The 26,335-nt window shown below is 39.2% G+C and overlaps 1 protein-coding gene and 1 pseudogene across 2 annotated transcripts in view; one reads left to right on the plus strand and one right to left on the minus strand.

The window, feature by feature from the left end:
- The window catches only part of Lrrc7 (leucine rich repeat containing 7), a 364,429-nt gene that overhangs the window by 182,122 nt on the left and 155,972 nt on the right, over positions 1 to 26,335 (minus strand). The window lies entirely within an intron of this gene.
- On the plus strand, positions 4,525 to 5,338 carry LOC131913702 (E3 ubiquitin-protein ligase RNF5-like; annotated as a pseudogene).

The following is a 26,335-nucleotide window of genomic DNA, read 5'->3' on the forward strand; positions in this document are numbered from 1 at the left end:
GCTTTGACAATGGGAAATTCAGTGTCTTTCTTGGGACATCATGGAAACAGAAGAGTGATGTTTCTGTAATCTGTAAAGTGCCTTCGTGGCAAGTGGTCTACATTATCTCTAAAATAAATTTTAGGAAGCTGAATGTTGGCGACATTTGAAGGACATTGAAAATTCATAAGAAGACATTACATAACTACACCAAGATCATATGATTTATGTTAAAGAACTGAGAGAGAGGGATGGCTTGGGTTCTAAGAATAGCACATGATTTTCAGAACATTGTTTCTGAGAGATATGTGCAATTATGTGAAAATGACAGGAGTCAGCATACAACACACCCAGCTGAAAATAATGCTGTACACATTGAAGGGCTCTACAAACACATTCATAAGTATTCATAGACAAACAAAGCTATACATAACTTTAACAAAGGAATCAAAATTCATTTTTATGTGCACATGAGGTTTATACAAATGGCTTTGCATTCTAGAGCATTTTGTGTAATTCTCATGGTAGGATACACAAGCCAAGAATGTTCAGAAGGATTCATTTCATTCCTATAGCAATAGGTTTTGAATGAAGCATCAGATTTTGTTATTTCCTAGACAGTAAAAATGAAATAACGCCAATATAGAGGACAAGCTTTTAAATTCAATGTATTCCATTTGTAACAGAAAGATCCTTCCAATGGTATTTGGCCAGCAATGTCCCCAACAAAATGGCTACAAATTCCGTTTTTCCTTCTTCCCAGAAAGAATGAGCTGAAATATGCACCAATGAAGACCCTTGTTTGCTGAATAGCATGCTTCCGAAAGCTTCAATAACAAACATGTCCTACTTCTGATTATATGTAGAAAATGAGAATTATGGGATAATTCCCTCTTAGGAATCTGTCACTGTGCAAAGTAAGCTCACAATGGAACATCAGGCAGGAAAACTGGGCACATTCAGTCTCTCAAGAATTTTACGGATTACAAAAATCTTCTTATTTATGATATTTAGACAGCTTTCAAATGATAGCTTAATCTATTTAAAAATAACCAAATTATATGCGACAGCACCCTTATACAACACACTGGAAAATAAAGCTGAAGTATGAAGTTTGAGGGTTTCTGCAACTGGTAAAACTTCATATTCACTGCAAGTGATGGCAACAGAATACACTGGGAGAAATATCAGATCTCTCTACTAGTCAGGAATACAGTTGTTAAATTTTAACAAAGGCCAAACATTGTGTATAGAGAGGCAGTAAGAAGGCTGCCCCTATTGGCAGGTAGCACACCACAAATGTTTGGTTTCATAACAGGATTGGGAGAACTACCTCTCCAAAGTCTACTGGTGCTGAAGCTCCTGCTGCTGCTGCTTCCTCCTCGGCTGTAGGTGCCACTGTACAGTCTCAGGCGACTGGGCAAGGGGAACACTCGGGATCTTCAGTTGCTAAGATGAGAAAAATCAATTTCAATGCCCAAAAGACGGAACTTCTGAGGCAGAAGGTGACTACAGTAACTACCAGTTGGTCTACATGACTGGGAGGCAGAATGTTGAATTGCTTTAATGTTGTATTCAAATAGGACTTGAGGAAGGTATTGAATGGAAGAACAAGTCTAGGATTAGGTAAAATATCAGTCATTAAACTTAGGGACATGACTGGATGATGGAATGCATGTGTGCTTCCTTCCCTAAAGGAGAATGCCAGATTTCCCTGGATGATCAATATCCCATTCTCTAGAGTAAATATTGTGCTTATATTTCTGAGAATATCTGTGCTCATTTAAACAAGCTGTTCTGTAACTCAAGCAATGGTGATTGATGCATGCTGCTTAAACCAGTCCAGAGCCATTGGTACTTCACCAAGTGTGTCACTGGGAAGTCTCTGAAAGGACTTGTCATGCACTTGTCCTGTTCTGTAAACCTTTCCTCTCATACATCCCCATCACTGCAGAATAATCAGTTAAATCTTAACGTGTCTTTAAAATTTTTTATGTAAGAAAAATCAAAGATACCAGCGGCAGATACATATGGATGCATACCTCAGTAGAAGAATGCATTTTATTACATTAAAATAACTTATGACTAGTGGGCCTGGTAGCACTTGTAAGGCTGAGGCAGAAGGACTGTAAGTTTGAAGCCAGTTTGGAGTATACACTGAGACCCAGTTTCTAAAAAAACACAAACAAATTTCTGATTCTAAGACTATATTGGGTTTGGAACAAGCAATTATTTCCAAATAAATATTTAAATAAGAAATTTTGATAGCTTCTTCATGTTTTAATGAAATATAGACATTCTGTGTCTTGAAAAAAGTTTTAGGCTTGAATGGAATATAAAATATATATATTAAAACAAAATGATTTACCAGACTATTTACTGTCTCTGGAATCCATAGTACAGCATGGTTGTTTAGAAGTAAGGAAACCATCTTCAAAACCTGGCATTTTTATACAGGCACTTGTACTGGATCTGTTACAGTTCATACATGTGACAAATGGTCACAAATTGTGACAGATAACTCACTGAGCAGAACTGGTCATAGAAGCTATTCTGAGTCAGCCAGTCAAACTACTTCCTCTATACTTTACTCCCAGGAGACCACAAATCACAGACTTCAAATAACTGTTTATACATTGTTTTGTTCACAATTTTTAATGTACTATATTTTATTTGTTTTAACTGTTACACTTTTATTAATGTAAGTAATTTAAAAAGTAGATATGCTCAAATAACAAATCACAAAGCAAATTATGAGTCCCAAGATAAACACAATTATGGTTCTATAAAATATTAAATCATGGTCAAATACCTTAAGCCATGTTAGAAGTGTTTCTTTACAGTAAAAGAACTTACAATTTTAATTAAAGAATGCAAAGGTAATATTTACTTATAGTATTTTGCATAACTAAAATTAGTGCATATAGCTAGGTTTTTTTCTGGCCCTTCCTGGCCCACAATCAGGACAAATCTCTCTCACCCACCAGTCCCACAGCCACTCAGACCCAACCAAGTAAACACACAGAGACTTACATTGCTTACAAACTGTATGGCCACAGCAGGCTTCTTGTTATCTACTTCTTCTATTTGAATTACCCCATTTCTATAAATCTATACTTTGCCACGTGGCTCGTGGCTTACTGGTACCTTACATCTCCCTTGTTATGGCAGCAGCCGGCAGTGTCTCTCTGCCTCAGCCTTCCACTTCCCAGAATTCTCTTCTCTGCTTGTCCCGCCTATCTTTCCTGCCTGGCTACTGGCCAATCAGTGTTTTATTTATTAACCAATCAGAGCAACACATTTAACATACAGAACATCCCACAGCAAGTGCACATTAATCTTCAAGTACTTTCATATTAGAACGCAAGAAGAAACTCCAAATCTACACAATTATTACACAACAGAAGAACCTGGCAAAGAATATAAAAGTGAAAGCACACTGGGATTGCACACTGATGGAATCAATTCCTTGTTGGTGTGTTTGACAGGCAATGTACATTCATTATGCACATATTTTGTATTCACATTTTGTTAGAAGTTTGATTTCAGGGCTGGAGAGATGGCTCAGAGGTTAAGAGCACTGACTGCTCTTCCAGAGGTCCTGTGTTCAATTCCCAGCAACCACATGGCAGCTCACAACCATCTACAATGAGTTCTGGTGCCCTCTTCTGGCATGCAGATAGAACACTCTACACATAATAAACACTGTATACATAATAAATAAATAATTCTTTAAAAAAAGTTTGATTTAATTTTTTTTTGTTTTTAGACATAATAAACTATCATTTAAAAGCAATGTTTATTTGCAGGTTAATATGGAAATGTGTGCCTATTGATTCACACTCTCATTTTTTCATAACAAGAGAAAGAGAATGTGCAAAAATTACAGAAAAATATCGTTTTCCTAGGTTTGAAATATATGACTACACTTAAAAATTCTTAAAAAATTAAAATATAATTCCATCTTCTCTCCCCTTTCCTTTTTTCCCTCCAACCCTTCCCACGTACCTACTTTGCTATCTCTCAAATTCATGGATTCTATTTATTTAGTAGTTGTTTTACACACACACACACACACACACACACACACACACACACACATTCTTAACTATAAATACAAATTGTTCAATGACTGAATTTCATAAGTCATATGTGCATCAAACTAAATGGTTGAAGTCAAGCTCAAGCTGAGCACCACCATGCTCCTTTTGTATTTTCTTCAGATGGTTTTGCACTAGGCAACCTGGTAACTACAGAACTTAAAAAATCATGTCTTAGTATTTGTCTTAGATTCCTGTCTGACCATTCGCTGTTCTCATAGGTCATAAATAATACAAGAATGAAACTGTCCAACAGAATGGTAGGTAATATATCAGTCATTATTCTCATCTCACTATCAGAGCAGCTAAACTTAAGCATCAGCTAAAATCTTAAAGTATTATAGTATATAGCTTGACCTTAAAGCAGGGGTACAAGTACACATCATTTTTAATGTCAGTAGATAAATTTCACTTTAAAATATCTTTAAAAAATAAGTTGGGTCCTGGTTTGTTGGGGTGTGTGTGTGTGTGCTGTATGTAAGTGTATATGTGTGTGTGTCTGGGGGTACTGAGGGGTACGTGGGGGCGAAGCAGAATCGACCATGGCAGCAGCGGAAGAAGAGGACGGGGCCCCCGAAGGGCCAAACCGAGAGCGGGGCGGGGCGGGCGCGACCTTCCAATGTAATACATGTCTGGAGACGGCTCGCGAAGCTGTGGTCAGTGTGTGTGGCCACCTGTATTGTTGGCCCTGTCTTCATCAGTGGCTGGAGACACGGCCAGACAGGCAAGAGTGCCCATGTGTAAAGCTGGCATCAGCAGGGAGAGTGTCTCCTTCTTTATGGACGAGGAAGCCAGAAGCCCCAGGATCCCAGATTGAGAACTCCACCCCACCCCCAGGGCCAGCGACCAGCTCCAGAGAGCTGAGGGGGCTTCCAGCCATTTGGTGATGCCAGGGCTTTCACTTCTCATTTGGTGTTGGTGCTTTTCCCTTTGGCTTTTTCACCACCGTGTTCAATGCCCACGAGCCTTTCTGCAGGGGTGCAGGTGTGGATCTGGGACAGGGACACCCGGCCTCCAGCTGGCAAGATTCCCTTTTCCTGTTTCTCGCTATCTTCTTCTTTTTCTGGCTGCTCAGTATTTGAGCTATGTTTCCACCTTGCCCACCTCTAGCTAGAGGAGCATCAGTATTGGGGGTCTCTGCTGGCCCTTCCTTGCTTTTGGAGCACCCCCTCACTTCTATGACCTATCTCTGTTGGCCAAAGCCTCCTTCAGGGGGCCGTGGGGAAGAGTGACCAGTCTGCTTAGGATGGGGTGCCTGCTGCTCTGTACTGCTGGTCCAGTAGTGCAGTCATTTCCCACCCTGGAGGAGGACAGATTAAAGACAGGTGCCCAGTTCTCCTTTGCCCTAATCCTTTGCTTCCCCCAGATTTCTTGATTTGATGTTTAAAGGTGGGCTCTCCCCGACTCCTCCACTTGTTGATTTAATTTAATTTTTCTCTCTCCACTGTCTAATATGAGTTCTGACTCTAAATGTCTCCTTTCCACCCCTCACTACCTCCTTTATTACAAATTCAATTAAAAAAGGTGAAATATAAAAAAAAATAAGTTTTAAATTTAAAACATAATTACATTCTTTCCCCCTTTTCTTTCCTTCAACTCTTCACATATATCCTCATCACCTCAATTCTCTCTCAAGTTTATGGCCTCTTTTTCTTTTAATTGTTGTTTTAAACACACACACACACATACACACACACACACACACACACACACACACGTTTGCATACCCACTCCTAAATACGTAAATACAATATGCTCAGTTCATATAATGTTATTTCTATGTATATGATTTCAGAACTGATCACTTGGTATTAGATAACTCAGTAGGGACTCTTCCCTGAGGAAGACCACTTTCCCACTCTCAGCATTTCCCAGTTGCCTGTAGTTCTTTGACTAGTATTGAGGGCACATGAGCTTTTCCTCTTTCATATTAGCATGAACATTGGTGCCCTCATTGTTCAGATCTTATTTAGGCAGCTATATTGGTAAGATTCATGTGTGTAGTTTCTCTACAGCAAACTCATTGTTCCTCAGTTTTTTTTTTTAAATCAGTCTTTGAATCCCCCGTTCCACTATGATTTATGAGCTTTATTTGCAAGAGTTGTATTGTAGATGTAGATATACCTCCTTAGGCAAGCAACATTTAATTCTTAACATACATTACATAAAAGTTTTTACAACCTATAATCTCATTAGACACATGAGACTAATAAAACTCAATGAACTGTGAGTATGCTTTTATTATAAAGTGGAGTCCTTTGCCAGGTAGTCTTTAGCTAAAAAGCAAGAAAATGTAAAATTGTAGGTTAAAAAAATCTAAGAGGACGATTAAAGTAAATGTAATTGTGTTCTAGCTAAATCAAGTTTTGAAATGCTTTTATTCTATAATGCACATAATAACATTTTAAATATTATATATATCTGTTAAGGCATTACAAAATGAGATCAATAAATGACTATGAGGTTATTTATGAATAGCCTGCAAGTGTCTCCAGAATAAGGAGTGAGTGAGATAAATGGCAAGGGAAGGGACAGAGTGAGAAAACCCATTGGATGCAAGAAGGAATTCTATTTTAGGTTTCTGTTTTTCCTTAAGCATTCATGAAACAATGAAAGGAGTGAATTACAGGCATCTTATTGAGGTTTTAAAGCAAACAACCTTTGATAGGGTTTCTAGGAGTTAGCTGCCTTCCTTATACACTTGTCTCTAAACTGCACTTTTTTGGTTTAACACCAGAGGAAGTATTTCTTTCTTTAATTCAGGTGCAGTCTCTACTTGTGTCCTCATCCCACTCCTGCTCACCTCCTTCAAGAAAGACCTTTTCTTGAAGCTTTCCTTGCATCTCTTTTCATTGTCAGCCTCCGACTGCCTCCAGATTCCCAGGCTACCTGCAATCTACATCCTGCTGTTTCCCATCCCACAATTTATATGTCTACCTGACAGTTGGCACCAGTCAACACTTATTTCTTGCTTATTGACTAACTTTTATTGAGCATGCACTACATACAGGCAGTGCACACAATGATGGGGAGTGATGGGAAGTAGCAAGAACTGTTTTCTGAAAGGAACAATCTGTCCCTTTTCTTTATCTTTTTCTTTGTGTTGTGTTTTGGGGACAGAGTTGTAATAAGTAGCCCACGCTGTCTTTGAACTCATTATATTACCCAGGCTGGCTTCAAATACTTGGCAATCTATCATTCTTAGCCTTTGAGTTCTGAGGTTATAGGTGTACGTCATATACATGATGTCTTAGTTAGGGTTTCTATTGCTGTGAAGAGACACCATGGCCATGGCAACTTTCATAAAGGAAAACATCTAATTGTGGTGGCTCGCCTATAGTTCAGAGGTTTAGTCCATTATCATCATGGTGGGAAGCAAGGCAGCACGTAGGCAGACATGGTGTTAGAGAAGGAGCTGAGAGTTCTTACATCTTGATTCACAGGCAATAGGAAGTGATCTGAGACACTGGACAGTATCATGAGCATATATGAGACCTCAAAGCCCACCTCCACAGTGACATACTTGTTCCAACAAGGCCATACCTACTCCAAAAAAGCCACACCTCCTAATAATGCCAATCCTTTTGGGGATCATTTTCTTTCAAACCACCACACATGACCTATTTTAGTTCATAAACCATTCTCTTTCCAACACACAGAGCTCTGGACCCATTGATCTACTTATTTGGTGACATGGAAGAAATTCTAGGCTGGGCCCTACATCTGCTTTTCTTGGGCCAGCCTTAGGCAAGGCATATGATTTTTTTTGGCTGTGGCATGCTCAGTATGTGGAAAGGGTACATGGATGTTCTCCTTAGCTTCTTGTGATGCTAAAATTGCAGCATATTCCATTCCAGGTTTTACCTGTGTCCAGCACACAAAAGCTAGGGGCATCCCTGTGAGGTGTCAGTATCCACAAATCATTATAACTCCTTCCCCAGTCAACACCTCAGTCTTTTCCAATGGGAGCTGCTTGTTTTCAATATTGATTAATTCCTTTCCACTAAACTGCTGATTCTGTCTCTCTGCAGTAATACAGTACAATTTCACTCAGGGCTTTTTCTCTCCTTGTCTCTTAAGTGTTGATTGTACCAATTTTATTTCTTAAATATTTAAGAAGTCAGTTATTTTCTCTCCATTTCTGTTGTCACTGATTTATACAGTAAACTTATTTTTATCTGGCTTGCTATAATAACTTGCCAATTTAACTCTTCCTTGAATTCATGCTCCGTATGATTATCAAAGGGAATGCAGCCCCATCACTTCTGTATGGACTGAGTTGCACCCTCTAAAACCGATATCTTAAATTAAACATCTTAATTTCTAGCACCCACAATATGTGGCTGGTTTTAAAGAAGTCATTAATTTAAAATTAAGCCATCAAGGTGGACCTTAATGTATCATGATGATTATGTCTGCAAAAAGAGAAGATTAGGGCATACATACATGAAGAAAGGCTACACAATCACACAGGGAGGGCAAAGTTCCCTGCAAATCAGGAAAGTGGATGCAGAGAAAACAGCCCTGATGGTCATCAGACTGGATCCATCCAACCCTGTCTGCCTCTTGGGCATTTTAATAAAGCTTAACATGTTAAAATTAATCTCTTCCTTTCTTTGCATCTCTTCCACCTCCAAACACTATTCACAATGCATATGGAACAATTCACTGAAAACCTGGTTCACCTGTGTAGCAAACAGTCTATTTCCCCTTCCTTCAATCTTGCATGATTCCAACACAGTTAGTCACCAGTATTTGATACTTTTCCCTAAGTGTGTCTTGTGTCTTATCCACTTCACTGCCATCGATATGAATTGCTTCTCATGACTTTTTGGCACCCAGACACTATAAACCTATCTTCAGAGTTTTCAACTCGCTCTCTCTCAAATTTGCTTTGTAATTTGAATTTGGCTACATTTGTTCATTCCTCAGCTTAGTTAATGCTCTGCAGTAAGTCTTGGATCCTCCAAAACCAAGGTTCTTTCTGAGGCTGGGATATGTACTAGATGTTGTATTAATAAAGTGTCTCAACACCTATACTGATAAATTATTCACTGTATGCTCCAAGTTAGAGACAGAAGACAAAAGAACAAAGAACTTGCAACATAATTCTCATCAGAACTGAAATAAAAAGCTTTTGCAAAATTCTCTGTACTCAAATATTTGCTAAACTATTACATACCAATGTTCCAAAGAGTATGAAAAAGTAATATATTATTCCTATTGTGCCCTTAATATAAAAACTTTTCAGGGCTTAGTCAATTAACAACTATTGGCAAAAACAATAAACACATTGTTAAAAGCATTATTGTGCTAAGAATAAGTCCTGGAATCTGAAATAGATATCAGCTTTCAACATGGGAACTTAATGACACCTTAACAGCAGGCAGCAATTATCAAAGGATTGTGGACACGGAGTTGACATTCTATGCTAAACAATTAATTTCAAAGCTAATTGAAAGAAACTTTGCTTTAAATAACAGTGTCATGAAATCTGGTTATTGTTAGGGTTTGATTATGAGTTCTAAGAATGTTCTGGTGTTTTAATTTCCTGGGCCTGCTGGTGATAACTGTGTCCTCTGAAGACATATGTTTCATGAGTAGAATGAAATAAATAACCTTGGATCAGAGGGTCCATGTTTGAAAGGCCTGCCTGACTTTAGAACCGATTTAATTTTTTTAATATTTAGGTTTTTTTTTGCGTGTGTGTGTGTGTGTGTGTGTGTGTGTGTGTGTGTGTGTGTGTGTGTGTTAAGGCTGTACTTTTCCATCATGGAGCTGTTGCTATGCAACATTGGAGAGCATCTTTTTCCTCCAGCATTTCACTGTAGCTGCTGACCCCACTGTCTTCTCATCTTTGGCATGGAAATCCTGCCTCCTTTGGAAGCCACAGCTTCTAGAAGGTGTCTGTGGTATTGATGGAGAGAAAGTGGGGTGGGCTGAGATTCTTTTTCTCATCTCCAGCCACCTGTTCTTTTTCTTCATTTTAGATCCAACAATGAAAAAACAATAAACAAATACAACCAGCCTTGGCCAGAAGAAGGCTTTGAGTGATTCTTCCACCCTAACACCACAGTGCTAGAAATAACAACACAGATGAAGCTACATCTTGTAACATGAATCTTAAAAGGTCTTATTAATAAAAACAAACCTGGAGCCAGGTATTGGGGTGAATGCTGGAAGATCAGAGAGACAGAACAAGCCACAGCCTCACCTCGCCAATTCCTCAGCTGATCCTGTTTCCTTAGACTGGAAGCATCTATGTCCTCATGTGAATGGATCTCAGCTAAACTGCTGCTCAGAAGCCTAAAAGCTTAACCAGCCTAGTTCCTGATCCTCATGCCTTATATACCTTTCTGCTTCCTGCCATCACTTCCTGGGATTAAAGGCGTGTGTCACCATGCCTGGCTGTTTCCAGTGTGGCTTTGAACTCACAGAGATCCGGATGGATCTCTGCTTCCATAATGCTAGGATTAAAGGTGTGAGTGCTGCTGTGGGATGTTCTGTATGGCAAATGTGTTGCTGATTAGTCAGTCAATAAAACACTGATTGGCCATTGGCTAGGCAGGAAGTGTAGGCGGGACAAGGAGGAGAATAAAGCTGGGAAGTGGAAGGCTGAGTCAGAGAGACACTGCCAGCCGCCATGATGAGAAACAGCTTATGAAGATGCCGGTAAGCCACGAGCCATGTGGCAAAGTATAGATTAAAGGAAATGGATTAATTTAAGCTGTAAGAACAGTTAGCAAGAAGCCTGCCACGGCCATACAGTTTGTAACCAATATAAGTCTCTGTGTTTACTTGATTGGGTCTGAGGCTGTGGGACTGGCAGGTGAGAGAGATTTGCCCTGACTGTGGGCCAGGTAGGAAAACTCAAGCTACAGAGTGCCACTATTTTCTGGCCTCTATGTCTGTCTAGTGGCTGTTCTGTTCTCTGACCCCAGATAAGTTTATTAGGGTGCACAATATTTTGGGGAATACAATATCACCACAACATCTCATTCTTGAGTTTATCTCCAGTTTCATTATTTTGCAAGTTGAGAATTACAGTCTTAGAGAATGTGAGTCAATCACATGAGATCTCAAGTGCTGGGATTAAAGGTGTGTGCTACCACTGCCTGAATCTGTGTTTAATCTAGTGGCTTGTTCTGTTCTCTGATCTTCAGGCAAATTTTATTAGGGTACATAATATATCACCACATTTCCCCTTTTTTGTCTAAAATAATGAAAGGTTATAACTAATATAAAAAAAACTATACACTTTACACCTTTTAAGTGAGTTTCTTTTCTGAATTTGTTAACAAGGAAAACTATAACTATCTAGTCTTTAACTCTGTCAGAGACCCAAGAAGGAAATAATATTACATGAGTATGCAGGAAGAGCAAACAAACGACTTCTGAAAAATGTGAGAAATGACAGAAACAGCTGCCTGGACAGTCAGCCAAGGTTCCTCTGCAATGTTGGGGCATCCATCTTCAGCCTTCAGGTTTAGCATATCTGACAGCGTCATCTGTGAAGCAGGATTTTCTAAAGGGCCTTCCTACCCTGTCTTGGCAAGGTTTGGCGATTCTTTCTTTTGCGTCCTGCTTGTCCACTTTGGACAGCATATTATCAGCGGTCTGCCCAGCGGTTAACTTTTGCCACAATGAAAGTAAACCCCATATGGAGTTTCTTCAATGCTCATCATTTTCTCTGAAGTTGATTGGTGCTGCCAGGAGCAGACATGTCTCATTGTCATAAAAAAGAATCTATGTTATTAAAACATCTTAAATGCCATATTCTGTAGATCTCTGAAGTGTTTGAAGATGACCTGTCTATTTAAAATATATTTCTGTTTGACCTTGAAAACATGCCTACTATGACTACAAGTTTGATTGTAATGACTAACTATTAACTTGCATTTCTTATATCCTAATTAGTTGGTAATAATAACTTTCAAGGACTAGCAATTTGCATTACATTGTTAAATAAACTGTATATGTATAATACCTTGAACAAGATTAGAAATATATGTACAGTATTTTCTAACAAAATCATTCTCAACTTTGAATCAATATACAAAATTTGTATACAATATACAAAAATCCAATCAAATGTCAAATATTTAAAAGTAGTAGTTGATTTCTAAAAGTAGATTCAATAATCTACCTTTTTATTTTATCATATTGATATCCTCCCTTTTTTCTTTTCAGAGTAGATTCAATAATCTTTCTTTTATCTTATCATATCTATATCCTTTTTTTTTCTTTTTCTTTTTTTCAAACAAGAGCCCTGAATCTAATCTCTTTTGCTTAGCTTTTTTCCTGATCATTATCAATTAACAATGTGTAACCAACCATTCTAAACAATGACAATTATCCATAACCCACTGGAAGGCCAAAAACTACCCACCCCACCTCTTGGGAATGTGGGTATTGTGAGAAAGGGGAAAGATGGTGAAGGGGAGGCAAAGACAGATTTTTTTTCTGAAATTCCTAAAAAATAAAGTTACCAACTTTTTTTTAAATAAATATTTCAATGTCAGAACTGACTCTGGATTTGTGGATTTTTATTTTAGCTTTGGACACAGAGTGGGTGTTAATGAGAGTAGAGGGCAGGAAGTCAGTGATTCTGATGATAAACTGAAGTAAAGCATAGGCCATGGACACTTAGAAAAGGGAAAATAAGATACACCATGCTTGGTTGTGATTTGACATTTAGTTGTGTAGTTATTAGATAATTGTCTCTACATATTAGCTTCATGAGGTGAAGGATAGGATTTATTTTATCCATCCTTCTATTTCCTGAATTGAGTCAGTGTCTGCTATGGAAGTGCCCAATAAGCAGTTGCTGAGTGGATCTCATAATGAATGAACTTGAAGGCCATATTCATATTCTGTATCCAATACACTGGACAGTCTATCATGCAGTAGGTATAAAGTGGTGAATAGGCTGGGGAAGATTCCAGTTCTTACAGAGAAATCTGAGAAACTCATCTATGCTATCATAGAAATTGTAATTGTGTGCTTGGAAAATTCCAGTCATAGAGTGGCTATTTTATATTGCAAGGACCACCAAAGACCTTTTTGGGTAAGTGGCATTGCATTTGAGAGTTGAATAATAAAAAGGAGGCAGAGAGTTCCAGACAGAAGGAAATGAATAAGCAAGTTAGACAGATTTGACAGAGCTTGTTGACTGACTAATGTGGGAGTAAGAAATAGGACTGAGATGATTCACAGGTTCTAGAAAATGTTATTTCTATTACTTGAGTTTGGAAATGCCAGACGAAGTGCAGACAGTGATGTAGAGGATGAGCCTGACTGTCCCACTCTGATTGCAGAGCACCTGTCATATGTTGAACTTAAGATGACATGTTCCAAGACATACACACTAAAGACGTAAGGGGATGGGCTCTGAATGAAGGGTGACCATCGTGCTAATAACTTTTAACCTGCCAATTTCCCATTGATTACACTTGCTGAACTGTGTCCTGCTTCTATCCAGGATCCTTTGTACCCATATTCCTTCTCAAATTCATGACTTCTTTTTGAATTATTTACACACACACACACACACACACACACACACACACACACACAGAGAGAGAGAGAGAGAGAGTCCATTTAGTGTTCCTTATATGTGTGTCTGACCACTTGTGATTGGATAACCTATCAAGGGGCTGTCCTCTGAAGAAGACTGAGTCTTCCTTTTTCAGTAACCATTAATTGCCTATAGCTCTTCATGTAGGGGTGTGACCTTGAGATATTTCCTCTATCCACACTGTCATATCCACTGGTGATATCACTGCACTTGTCTTGTTTAAGTGACTATATTGCTGAGATTTCAAGGGTGCAGCTCTTTGTTGTAGTAGAGGATACTACCTCACAGAAGATGTCCTGGTTCTCTGACTTTTATAATATTTCTGGCCTCTTGTTAGGCATCATTCTTAAGGCACATTCTCTCCTCCTCTCTCCCTGTTTCTCTCTGTGTGTCCATCTCTCTGTTTTGCTCATACTTGCTAATCAGGATATATCACTAGCCTAGAACTTTCCATGTTGGCTTGGTTCAAGCCCCAGACATTTACTTCTGCTTCCTCAATGCTGGTATTATGGGAGTTCACTGTCATTCTAGGCTTTTTTTTTTAAATGTAGGTTTTAGAGATTGAAGTAGTCCTTGTGCTTTCTCATTGATGAACTAGCTCCACAACTCTAAGTAAATACTTTTTAATACTTCCTTGGGTCACTTACTGCTTCCTTTATATCCAGATGAGGGCAATAATTTGACTTCTTTATTAAATTATTTTCATGGTTGATTTTAAGGCACTGTGCTAAATAGCGACAATCCAATGTAGAGGGTCCATATGTGTACTGATGTGCTGGAGACTATCCTGCTAGATGTTCACAAATGGAGGTTACAATGGAATGCTGTTTCAATAGATATGGCTCAACAAGAAATGAGATGCCAGAGAGTTGCCCCACCTGTCAAATACTCTTCAAAAGGTGCCAGAAACCTAGACTTTAGCAAGTGATGCTCCCAAATGCTGATAGATATATGTACTTGACTGTGAACTACAGAAACACCTGTGATCCCAGCCTCACAACACTCAGGCATGGAAACAAACCATCACAGCAAGAATGTCTGGTCTGGGAGCCAGCCTGAGTTCCCTGTTAGCCTTTTGGATATGGCTATTGTAGCTGGAACCATCCACTGTCATCAGGTTTCTCTTATAACCCGGTGCTCCACCTCCTGAAGGACAGCTTGGACTTGGTAGTCTAGCTCTCTGAGTGCATTATTCTTATTGTGTCAGATCCATTGGCTGCACTTTTGTTTTTCTGCCTGATTTTTACTTCCAGATTTCTGTAAGCTGGACCCATAAAATTTTTTTTGTGTGTATGTGTGTGTCCAGTGGATTTCAAAATGCAAATTGAATATGTTGTGTTTTAGGAGCCAAAGCCCCCCAGAAACTCTTAGTGATGATTGGATCACTTGTGATTTGCTAAGTAGGCGTTTGATACAAGGGCCATACTATCCTGTGTTCACTGACTGATGTTTGAACATCCACTTACTCCATACATCTAAAGAACATCACAGAGAAGTTCCAACATTGCTGAGGATGTGGATTGAATAGTGGATGGATTGTAACAAAGTTCATATTTCTGATTACACCTAAAATACATCAACTGAAGTCTTTATCAAACTTTCTATGATTTGATGCTTTGTATATATGTAAAATTAAAGTATGACTTCTGTAAATTTGCATGATTGTTCCATATCTATATTTTCAATAGTTATAAATGATTCAAATACCATGCATTAGTCTTTCACCCACCTGTCATTCTCAACTGACCCAAGTACATAAGCTAGCACACTTCTACCACATTTTTCTCTGCAGTTGTACAATTGAGTACAAAATATACATATAGGAAGCTAGAGAGTTGTTAGTTTATAAAAGTATGTTGTCTTATATGTGCTTGAATGTCCCTTCTCTCCCTCAACAATAACTTGTAGACATGGATTGAAAACGTCTCTGTATCATTATTATTAAGCATGAACTCTGATAATGAATTTTTATTAGTCTTGTTTTTCTTGGTAAAAATATGCCAGGTAGCTGTTTTCAACATGTCATAAGTCAGTCTAATCCCATTTTATATCAAGTGAATCCCTAACTGTGACAAATGTATTTACTAAATAGTTCACGCTTTCTCATTTACTTAAATGACCAACATTGTCATGCTTTAATTTCTTACAAATACTGAGATCTACTTCAGGCTTCCTATGTTTTTACTCTGTTATCTTTTATTTTAGAACAATATTTATCTGACAAGAAGTCTGAATACTGTCTTCTGACGTATGCTAAGGTAAGTCTTCTATCATTAATATTACCTCTTAAAAATTCATAGCTGACATATATCATTTTTTCTCATTTGAACACAGATTGTCTCATTCAATTAAAAGCCTTAGGAACCTTCAGGGGAGTTTAATTAAATTGATATTGAACTTCATAATTAGAAATATCACTTGATATATTAAATTTTATGTAAGAAATACTGTTTTGCTTGGTATTGGCATAAAAACCAACATGTGGACCAATGGAATCAAATTGAAGACCCTGACATTAACCCACACACCTATGAACACCTGATTTTTGACAAAGCCAAAACCGTACAATGGAAAAAAGAACATATCTTCAACAAATGGTGCTGGCATAACTGGATGTCGACACGTAGAAGATTGCAAATAGATCCATATCTATCGCCATGCACAAAACTCAAGTCTAAGTGGATCAAAGACTTCAATATAAAACCAGTTACATTGAACTTGATAGAAGAGAAAGTAGGAAGTACTCTTGAATGCATTGGCACAGGAGACCACTTCCTAATTATAACACCAGTAGCACAGACACTGAGAGCAAAAATTAATAAATGGGACCTCTTGAAACCGAGAAGCTTCTGTAAGGCAAAGGACACAGTAAATAAGACAAAATGTCAGCCTACAGAATAAGAAAATATTTTCACCAACCCCACATCTGACAGAGGGCTGATCTCCAAAATATACCATGATTTTAAATACCACTTATGTGCTGATGACTCTTGGGTTTGCATTTCTCCCTCTCTGGGAAGACAATTTTTGCAATTGCCTCTGCTTGACCACCTCACCAGCACCACAAAACCCAGATTCTCTCCACTGCTCCTCTTCCAATTTTCTCCATATCCAGAAACTGTCACTGCAGGGTGTCAAACCTGAACTTCAGGGATGTTCCCTAGTTTCCGTTTTTCCTTCTCACCCTAATTTTGTCTGTTAAATAGCCTCTGATGCCAACTTGGCTCCCACTTGTTCCTGCTGTCTGTTTGTAGAGCCACCACCTTACCTGGGGTCTCTTCCTCAGTGGTTTCCTAACAGCATCCCTCTTTCACTTTGCACTTCTCTACATAGCAGCTGGCTTCTCTTGTAGGTCTCACACCTAGCCACAGCTTTCTCCTCCTGAAAGCCTTAGTGGCTTGTTATGAACAGAATGCACCCTAATTCTCAAACATAGTCCACAAAATTATTACAATTTTGCTCCATTCATCACTTTCCTCCATTCTTAGACCTCCTCACCCCATGCTGACCACATGCAAAATACTCTAGCTTTCTTTTCAGACACATCTAGCTTATGTTGTATAAACTTAAGAGTTTCACAGTGGCTGGTCTCCATGATTTCTTTTCTTCTCTAGATCCCATCTTTCACATTCTCATCTCAAATACAAGCTGCCTTTTTTTCACAAAGGTCTCTCATGAGCAGTTTTTCCAAAATTAAAACAGGAATGTTTGCCAACCCTTCCCCAAACCCACAGATGTATATGACTCAGTTGTTCATATTTTGTTGTCTAGTTCCCTCTTTCCAAGTAGAAAGTCACTGAAGTATAGATAATCCATTTCTACTGCCCACTATTGTATCCCTACCTCCTCTAACTCTTATTAGGTACATGAACTATTACAGCTATTTTAAATAGACTTGCTTATTATATGAAGTGAGAGTTGGTTAGGATTCATGTAGAGGTATCAGCCTACAGGTCCTGTTCAGAGAGTTCAGGGATAACAGTGAGAGGAAAGGCTTATTGTCTTGAACATCACATTTGTAGGCTTTGATGGTGCTGTAGGAGCAATGGGAAAGTAAAGGCTTTCTATCCATTTTCTCTGAAATAGAATGCAGATATCAGAACTTCCTTTTGTAAGTCAAGTATGTATTTTAAAATGCACATCCATTAAAATGGATGTAATAATTCAAGAGAAGCCTTTTAACACTAAAATGTGATTCTGTTTTCTTTTGCAAATTGCATGAAGCACTTAAGCAAAATGAAAAATTTGTTCTTAAAGATGTTTAATTAGGAATGTTTTGCAAAAACCAGTAGCCAAAATTTATCCTTAACAATATTTTAGTGCAATTAAAACACAAAATAAATTAATTATCAAAATGCCCCTGAACATTTTCAAGAGACTACAACTGATGCTTTTTAATCAATCTACATACCAAGATGCATTATTATATCTCATCTTTTTATAATGTACATAAATATAAAAATCTAGTGCTTTATAAGAGTTATGGCTTTTCAATCAGAATAATTTCATTTTTAGTCTTGTTCACAACATTAGAAAGGATTTATTTTATAGCTAGAAAAAATTGCCATTAAATGGTAAATGTGAAGAGAAGTCCTATTAAAGCTGTGAATAAAGTTTACATTTAAAGAGAAAGAAATAGAATTATAATATAGTTGAAGAAAAGACTTGGGGCTTTCTGAGTGAATAAAAATGTCTGTTTTATTTTAAATAAAATAGACAATAGAGTAAGTACTTTGACAGGGAAAAAATCTACACTGTTTCAAGGCCATAATATGAAAAAATGAAATCTCATTCTACCAAAAGGAAATAGAAAGTATGATCCAGAAAAATTAAAGTCATAGAATTAATATCTTATGTGAATTTTTATTTTAAATATTTCTCACCTCTCATCCTGTTATACAGACCGTGTAAAACTATAGCAATTGAGAAATATTTTCATCTGTTTATCAGGAAATGATTATTTTTATTAACAATTTTTTTGATTCTTTGGGAATATCACATCATGCACCCCAATCCCACTTATTCCCTAGTCCTTCCATGTCCATCCTCTACCCTTGTAGCTCCCTCCAGAAAGAAAAGAAAAACATGAAAAAATAATCCCACTTCACTCCTCGCCTTGCCCACGTCTCCATCACATACTCATTCATTGTAGTGATATTGGGAGCTATGGTGTGTCATGCAGTCTACCCTTTTGCCTAAACAGCTTTACTTGCAAATGTTCATTGCAATGAGGCACTGGCTTGAGGCCTCTGGTTTCTGCTACATCATCAATACTGGACACTCACTAAAACTCCTCTCAGATATCCTGCTGTTGTCTGGAGTCTGGGAGATCCTGCTGCTATGGTTCTGCAGGATCGGTCCCTTCATGGGCTCCAGAAGGTGTAGTGTTGGGGTAGGCCAACTCAAAATGCTGAATGTGGGCCTGGGTGGTAGCTGAGTTGGTAAGCCCTGGCCTCTGTTGGGCCCTGCCCCTCATGTGAAGGGCAGAGCCCATTCTCCCACACTAGAGCCTCTGTGTTGGTCAGCAGGGGTGAAGCTGGGGCCAGAACTTCTGCCTTTGGGGCCAGCTGTCCTGTGAAGGGTGGGGCCAACTCTCTCAGGCGGCTCCCCTGTGCCCAGGCCATAGGGGCCAGCTCTGAAGACCATGCCACCAGTACTGGAGAGGGACAGGGCTAGCTCTCCCAGGGCTAGCGAGGGGCTAGGCCTGCTCAGCATGGCCCTTGGCCATCAACATGGCTTTATGTGGCAGTCCAGATCATGGCAGAAGTGAAGGCCACTCAGATAAGTATGGCACAGTTGGCAGCAAGGTCCTTGGACATTAACGTGGCGTCAGGTGGCAGCCCAGTCCACGGACATCTGCAAGGCCTTTGGTGGTAACATGGGCCGTGGCATCCACACAAGCCAGCTGTGGTAGGACCACAGACCCAGACATGCCCTCAGTGGCAGCACCTGTTTCTCACCACCGTCGTGTCTCTACACGTACATGAACCCCTCCACTGCTCTTTCTCCACTTCTCCACCACATGTTTGTTCCTGACAGTGGTGCCAACTAGCCTGCATGGCTTGGCAGTGGGCGAGTGGGCCTCTCAAAATAAAGATTTTAAAAGATGTGTTTTGTGAATAGCAAGACCTGAAATAACCCTGATTTGAATAGAGACATGAGACAAATGGAGAATTTGCAGAGTTGGGAAGCTTGTGCCTTTTACTGCATTTTACTGAGCAGGCTCCCAGGGATAGGTAGCTGCATGCTGTTTAATCATGAAGAATCCATGTTATAAGTACAAATCAAAGAATAGGCAGCAGGAATTCTTGTAAAATGTTAAGGAAAACAGATCTTCTGAAATCCAGTTCTTTTTCTGTGCCTTAGGAGGGACTGGAGAAACCATTTCCCCAGCCTGCAGGAAGATGGCAGTTGTAAAGGAAAGCCACCTTAGTGTCCACTTACTTGGAAAGATGCTATGGAGCTGGAGCATTAGATGGTATGCCCAGGATGACAAAACCTTCACAAATTAGCAAATTAGTTCTCTGAACAAGACTACAATAAGATCAAGTTTTATTTTTCTTTCTTCTTTCTTTCTTTCTTTCTTTCTTTCTTTCTTTCTTTCTTTCTTTCTTTCTTTCTTTCTTTCTTTCTTTCTGTGTGTAGCAGAATTTTGCTCTGAAAAACCTCTAGCATAAATTTCCACTGTGAATACAGAGTTCACGACTGAAGTTTATGACAAAAGTAATGAACTTAAAGTATGGTTTAAAGTTTTTCAGACAAAAAGAGGATGTGTCAAGGGAGATACTCAGTGATAGGAAGGTGCATTGACTCAATACACAACGTAGCATTGTATCATCAAGAAAGTACTGGAAGGCAATGGATCTGGAAAGAGTCTAGAAATGCAGACCAATTAAGGGCCTTGGCATGGTCTTCTGAAAGTGGGTGAACTTCCAAATTGTTACATGCCATGATATGTTTTAGAAAGTAAGCTCTGGAAACAATTGCAGACAAATTGCAATGGCACAGTGATGAGGAGGGAAGGCTGGGCAGAAGCAGGTGCGTGTGGAGCTTAAGGAGGCAATAAGGGGATGGGAAAGTGCTCAGAAGCTGATGTCCACAGGTAGAAAAAGGATGTACAGCTGTCACTTCTCAGGTGGGGTGGTGCTATGTGTGGGAGGGGCTGGGCGTTCATTTGCTTTACTGTGCGCTTGTGCAGAGGTGACATGCTTTGGGTCCTGACCTGGAGTGGATATTCTGACTGAGGCCTGGCTATGGAGATGCAGAACAGGCATTCAGGCCAAAGCTCAGGCTTCATCTAAAATATGGGTGATTCTTAGCATGGGGTTAGCATCTGAGAGAATGGGGACAGCTCTCATAAGCAGGATCTCTGTGTCTGTTCCTGCCCTAAGATGCGGAGAACAAAGTGATATTACTGTGCGATATGGAGCATGCTGTCAGTACAGACATTCCAGTCATTAAGAAGTCATGAGGGAGGAGGACAGCATCACATTTAACTGAGTTTTCACATCTGTGGAAGGTGAGTTTGGGAGTGAAGACACAGATTTTGTTTATACATATTCCCTGATGCTGAATGTTTTGTTAATTTTATCATGTCCTTTAATACTTAAGTTTCAATATTTATCCAAAGAAACCACCAAGCTAAAAATGGAAAAAGTTAATCTTTAAGATTTAACAATTTGATGCTTAAAATTTAAAAATATTTTATTGATGAGAGACTGTAGGTGAGTTCTCATTAAGTATTGCTAAAAATAAGGAAGATATTTTATCATTATATTCTATTAAGATTTTTCTTATAAAGAAACAACTAAAAATTAGTATCAATCACTTTGTGATATATTTTAAGAGATGAAATAAAAAATCATGTAATTCATAGTACTTTAAATACATCTAAATATTATAAACTCTGTTATAAAGTATTTAACTATAAATTTTCCCAAGCATTACTTTCACCAACAATTATTCAAAAATGTTTTCCAGATTAAAAGAGATAATGACACTCAATCCTTCTCAAAATATAATTATCTGCTTCAGAGAAGGTAAAAACTCCAACAAGCCACAAGGGCCTGACTACAAACCCAGGCTGTAAAGCATTTGGCTACTTACATACATCCCTTCTCTCCTCAGGTGAAAAAGAACTCAGGGTTCAGGTGAATCACTGTGAGACACCAAGCCTGGTACTCTTCTGAAGCCTTCTGATTCCATCAGCCTGCAGCTTTTACCTCATGGCGAATGAAATGAGCAGGGCTCAGAGTGGCTATCGACTGGAGCACTCTGAACAGAGCAACTTAGATTCTCAGGTATAATCTGCTTTTTGTTCTGTAGCTAACCACAATATTCTCAAATCTTAAGTTTACCAGGAAGGCTAAATAGAAATGTAGACTAGTTCATGTGATAGCTCATGATCTTTCTTTTCATGAACCTGCGGACAGTTCATGTTTTACACCTTATAGACTAGCCTAAAAATTGTACAATTACACTACGTTGGAGTTTATGAGATGCTAATTATGTGCAGAATGTCAATCACCAAGTGAGGAAACCTGAGGCTCTTTAAGGCCAGAAGAACTGTCATGGCTTCCCCTGGGAAGCAAACTTGTCATCATGTCTGTTGCATAAAGAAAACCCAGAATGAGATGCTACTATGTTCAGCAAAACCATGATGCAAATGGAAAGTGATAGGAACATGAGGTAATATGGTTATAAAACACAAATAGAAAACAATTACAAAAATCAGAATTGATAAAGACAGCAGGAATTCAGGAAGCTGTGGCTGACAAGGGAATTTTTTGCTGCAAAGCACTGGAGAACCCAAGTGTTTCACTGCAATGAAGGTCGAGTACCATCCATCCATCCACAGCACGTTGATCAGAGAGGAGAAATAGCTGTGGTCCTACTGCCCAGATGAGAATCCACACTTGCTTCTGAGCTTTCCTTCAGTGTGTTGACAAAGATAGCTGATATCAAAATCGAAGATGAAGGAAAGAAGAGTTTAAGGGAATAAGATCATAGCTAGTACATGGTTCTCCAGCAAATCTGTCAATGAAGTAGCCTTGCAAAGAAGAATGAAAGATATTAACATTAAATTTAAACAAGTATAATATACATTAAATTGGTGAATTGTCACTTGATACATAAGCTTGTTGGAAGGATACTTCGGATGAGGAGGCCTCCTTTGTCTCAGACTTAAACGTCTTTATCCCCCCGCCCCCTGACTTTGCCTCAGACTCAAGCATGTTTATTTCAAGAATATGCCCAAACTTTCCATCCTGGGGATGGTTGACCCCTTATCTCTGTGACAGGGAGAAAGGAGAACAGGAAATAGCTAAGTTAAAAACATGGCGCCCTTGAGAACAGCCAATGGGAGACACCCTTTCCAACAGAGATTAGTACTTATCCTATGTGATTGAAACTCTGGCACTGGGAAGGGGAAGCAGGAAGCTCATCATAGAGAAACTTTGTTCCTCTGTTAATTGGGATTCTGTAAGCTCCTGGTTTGATGATGTTACCTCTCCTTGCTCTCTCTGCATTTCTACTGGATGTTACAAGTGCCTGATTTGATGGCTTTGCTTCTGTCTGTGGCTTCTGTTGTCTGCTGCCTGCTATTTATTTTTATTTTTGCTTTGCTCAATGCTGTATGAACTCACTCATTTGAAACCTAAAGTACAGCTGTAATAAGTAATTCTCTGGACAGTAAGAAACAACATGTTACTTGGAAATGAGTACTTTAGAAATCTGAGTGATTTATGAATATAGATATTTATTTCTATGCAAAATATAACTACAGAGCACTAACTCTTTTACAATGGAAACATAGTGGCTTTTATACTTAGGCATCTTAGCTCATACATGTAAACTGTTCCCTTGATCCTTGTTGTGGGAGACCAGCTCCCATCTTTTAAAGGATTCCTATGAGGAGGAGAGAGGAATAAGAAACTTTTACATAGAAAGATAGCAGAGAAGAGACAGACAGAAACACAGGATAGCCTCGGAAGGACCTTGATCAAAACCCAGCAGCCCTTCCTGTCTCTTTGAAAGGGCTTTTTATAACAATGCCAAGGGGCAGAGCAAAAGACCCCCCTCCCCACTAGATCAAAGGATACTGCACAGCCAAGTGCAGACCCTTCTAAACACCTGGTAATCATGCCTGAGGTCCAGTCATTACCCTATGCATCCCTGCTGGGTAAAGCAAGCTCAGATCTCACTAGGAAACCTCTGTGGGTCTCCACACCCTATGTCTACAAGTTTTCAGAAATGAAACTGTTAACTTTCTTTGTGTTGATGATGCTTTTATCCTTAGAAATTATCTTTGAAAATAACTTTTTAGAGTAAAATTTAATATTCTCTCTGGTATAATGTAAAAAGTTATAGCCACTATAGAAATCAGTGTGGAAACTGTGATGCACAATTTTGTCAGGAAATTAAGAATAGATCTGTCATGTGAGCCAGCAAATCTACTTCTGAGCCTGCCCAAATAAATCAAAATGAAGACCTCACAGTAATACACAAACTCCCATGTTGCTACATCAACACTTAAGATAGTCTTAGGATGGAAACACCTCAGATGTCCAGTGGCAGTGAGTGGATAAAGACAAGGTGGTGTGTACACGGGAGAGAGTCTCATTCAGTCTTTAAAAAGGACATTTTTCATATGTGGCAGAATGGATAGATATGTGGAGTGCCCAAAATCAGTCACAGTGAATCATTCTGTTCAGTGTGTCCCTCAAGGTGTAATGTGTCAGCTCCATCTGAGTATCTGAGAGAGAGAGAGAGAGAGAGAACGTATGTGCATGTGTGCACATGTATGTGTACATGTGTGTATGTGTGTGCATTGTGCATGTGTTGTATATATGTGTGTGCAAGTGTGTGCATGTGTGTGTGGTGGTATTGTGTTCCCCAAAATGTTGTGTACCCTAATAAATTTATCTGGGGTCAGAGAACAGACAGCCACTAGATGCAGAGGCTAGAAAATAGTGGCCCTCACGCTTAATCCCAGGGAGTGGTGGTAGAAAGCAGAAAGGTATATAAGGCGTGAGGACCAGAAACTAGAAGCATTTGGCCTAGTTAAGCATTCAGGCTTTTGAGCAGCAATTCAGCTGAGACCTATTCTGGATGAGGACTCAGAGACCTCCAGTCTGAGGAAACAAGACCAGCTGAGGATCCGGCAAGGTGAGGTAGCTGTGGCCTGTTCTGTCTCTCTGATCTACCAGCATTGACCTCAATAACTGGCCTCAGGTTTGATTTTAATAAGAACTTTTAAAATTTATGCTACATGTGTGTGTGTATATGTGCATGTGTGTTGTGTATGAGTTGCTAGGCATTCACATATCAGGAAGAACATAGTGTTTCTGAAGTTCAGTTTGCAGTGGGAAAACCACTTAACAGCAGCAGCGATGCATAAGGAATGAAACATACAAACAGGAGACTCTCCACTTACTAGTTTATGTAGCATAAACTGTTGAGCATTTTCAGATTTTTCTTTGCATGCTAGGAGATTTACCCTTTAAATTTACAGGTAATTAGAGACTTTGTAAATGATAATGGGGTATATTATTATTAACAGCTCCAGGGGAACTTTCCTCAACGAAGGCCTCTTCTTGAGTGGATATGCCAATAAATAATTTTTTGTTTAATTTTTCCTCTGGACAAGTCTGGCCCCTCAGAGATTGGAGGCTTTTTGAGGGGGTTCCCCTGTAGTATATTAGCTATTTTGGTGTGTCTTATTTTATAAACTGCCAAATAAGTTATTTTTAGGTGAAAATAGAAACATGAAAATTAGCAATGGGTCACAGAAATATGCTAAACTCTAAGATACCATCTTATACCTGTCAGAATGGCTAAGATCAAAAGCATTGAAGACAGCTTATGTTGGAGAGGATGTGAAGCAAGGGGAACTCTCCTCCACTGCTGGTGGGAATGCAAACTTGTACAGCCACTTTGGAAATCAGTGTGGTGGTTTCTCAGAAAATTGGGAGTCAATCTTCCTCAAGACCCAGCTACACCTCTCTTGGGCATATACCCAAGGAATGCTCAATCATACCACAAGGACACATGCTCAACTATGTTCATAGCAATATTATTTGTAATAGCCAGGACCTGGAAACAACCTAGATGCCCTTCAACTGAAGAATGGATAAATAAAATGTGGTACATATACACAATGGAGTACTACTCAGCAGAGAAAAACAATGACATCATGAGGTTTGCAGGCAAGTGGATGGAACTAGAAAATATCATCCTGAGTGAGGTAACCCAGAATCAGAAAGACAAACATGGTATGTACTCACTCTTAAGTGGATACTAGATGTAAAGCAAAGGATGACCAGACTGCAACTCACAACTCCAGGGAGACTAGATACTAAGGAGGACCCTAGGAAAGACACAGGGATCACCCAGTGATGGAGAAATGGATGAGACCTACATGAGCAAGCTGGGGGTAAAGAGGGGTAATGGAGGGCAAGGGACAGGGGAATGAGAGCTTAGGGGAGTGGGAGGTTTGAGCTGGATCATGGACATAGTGGGAGAACCAGAAAAGAGATACCATGATAAATGAAGACACGGTGGGAATAGGGAGAAGCAGAGTACTAGGGAGGTCCCCAGAAATCCACAAAGATACCTCCCCTATAGACTACTGGCAATGGTTGAGAGAGTGCCTGAGCTGACCTACTCTGGTGATTGGATG

This window comes from Peromyscus eremicus, chromosome 6 (assembly GCF_949786415.1).
Source record: "Peromyscus eremicus chromosome 6, PerEre_H2_v1, whole genome shotgun sequence".
NCBI classification, from domain to species: domain Eukaryota; kingdom Metazoa; phylum Chordata; class Mammalia; order Rodentia; family Cricetidae; genus Peromyscus; species Peromyscus eremicus.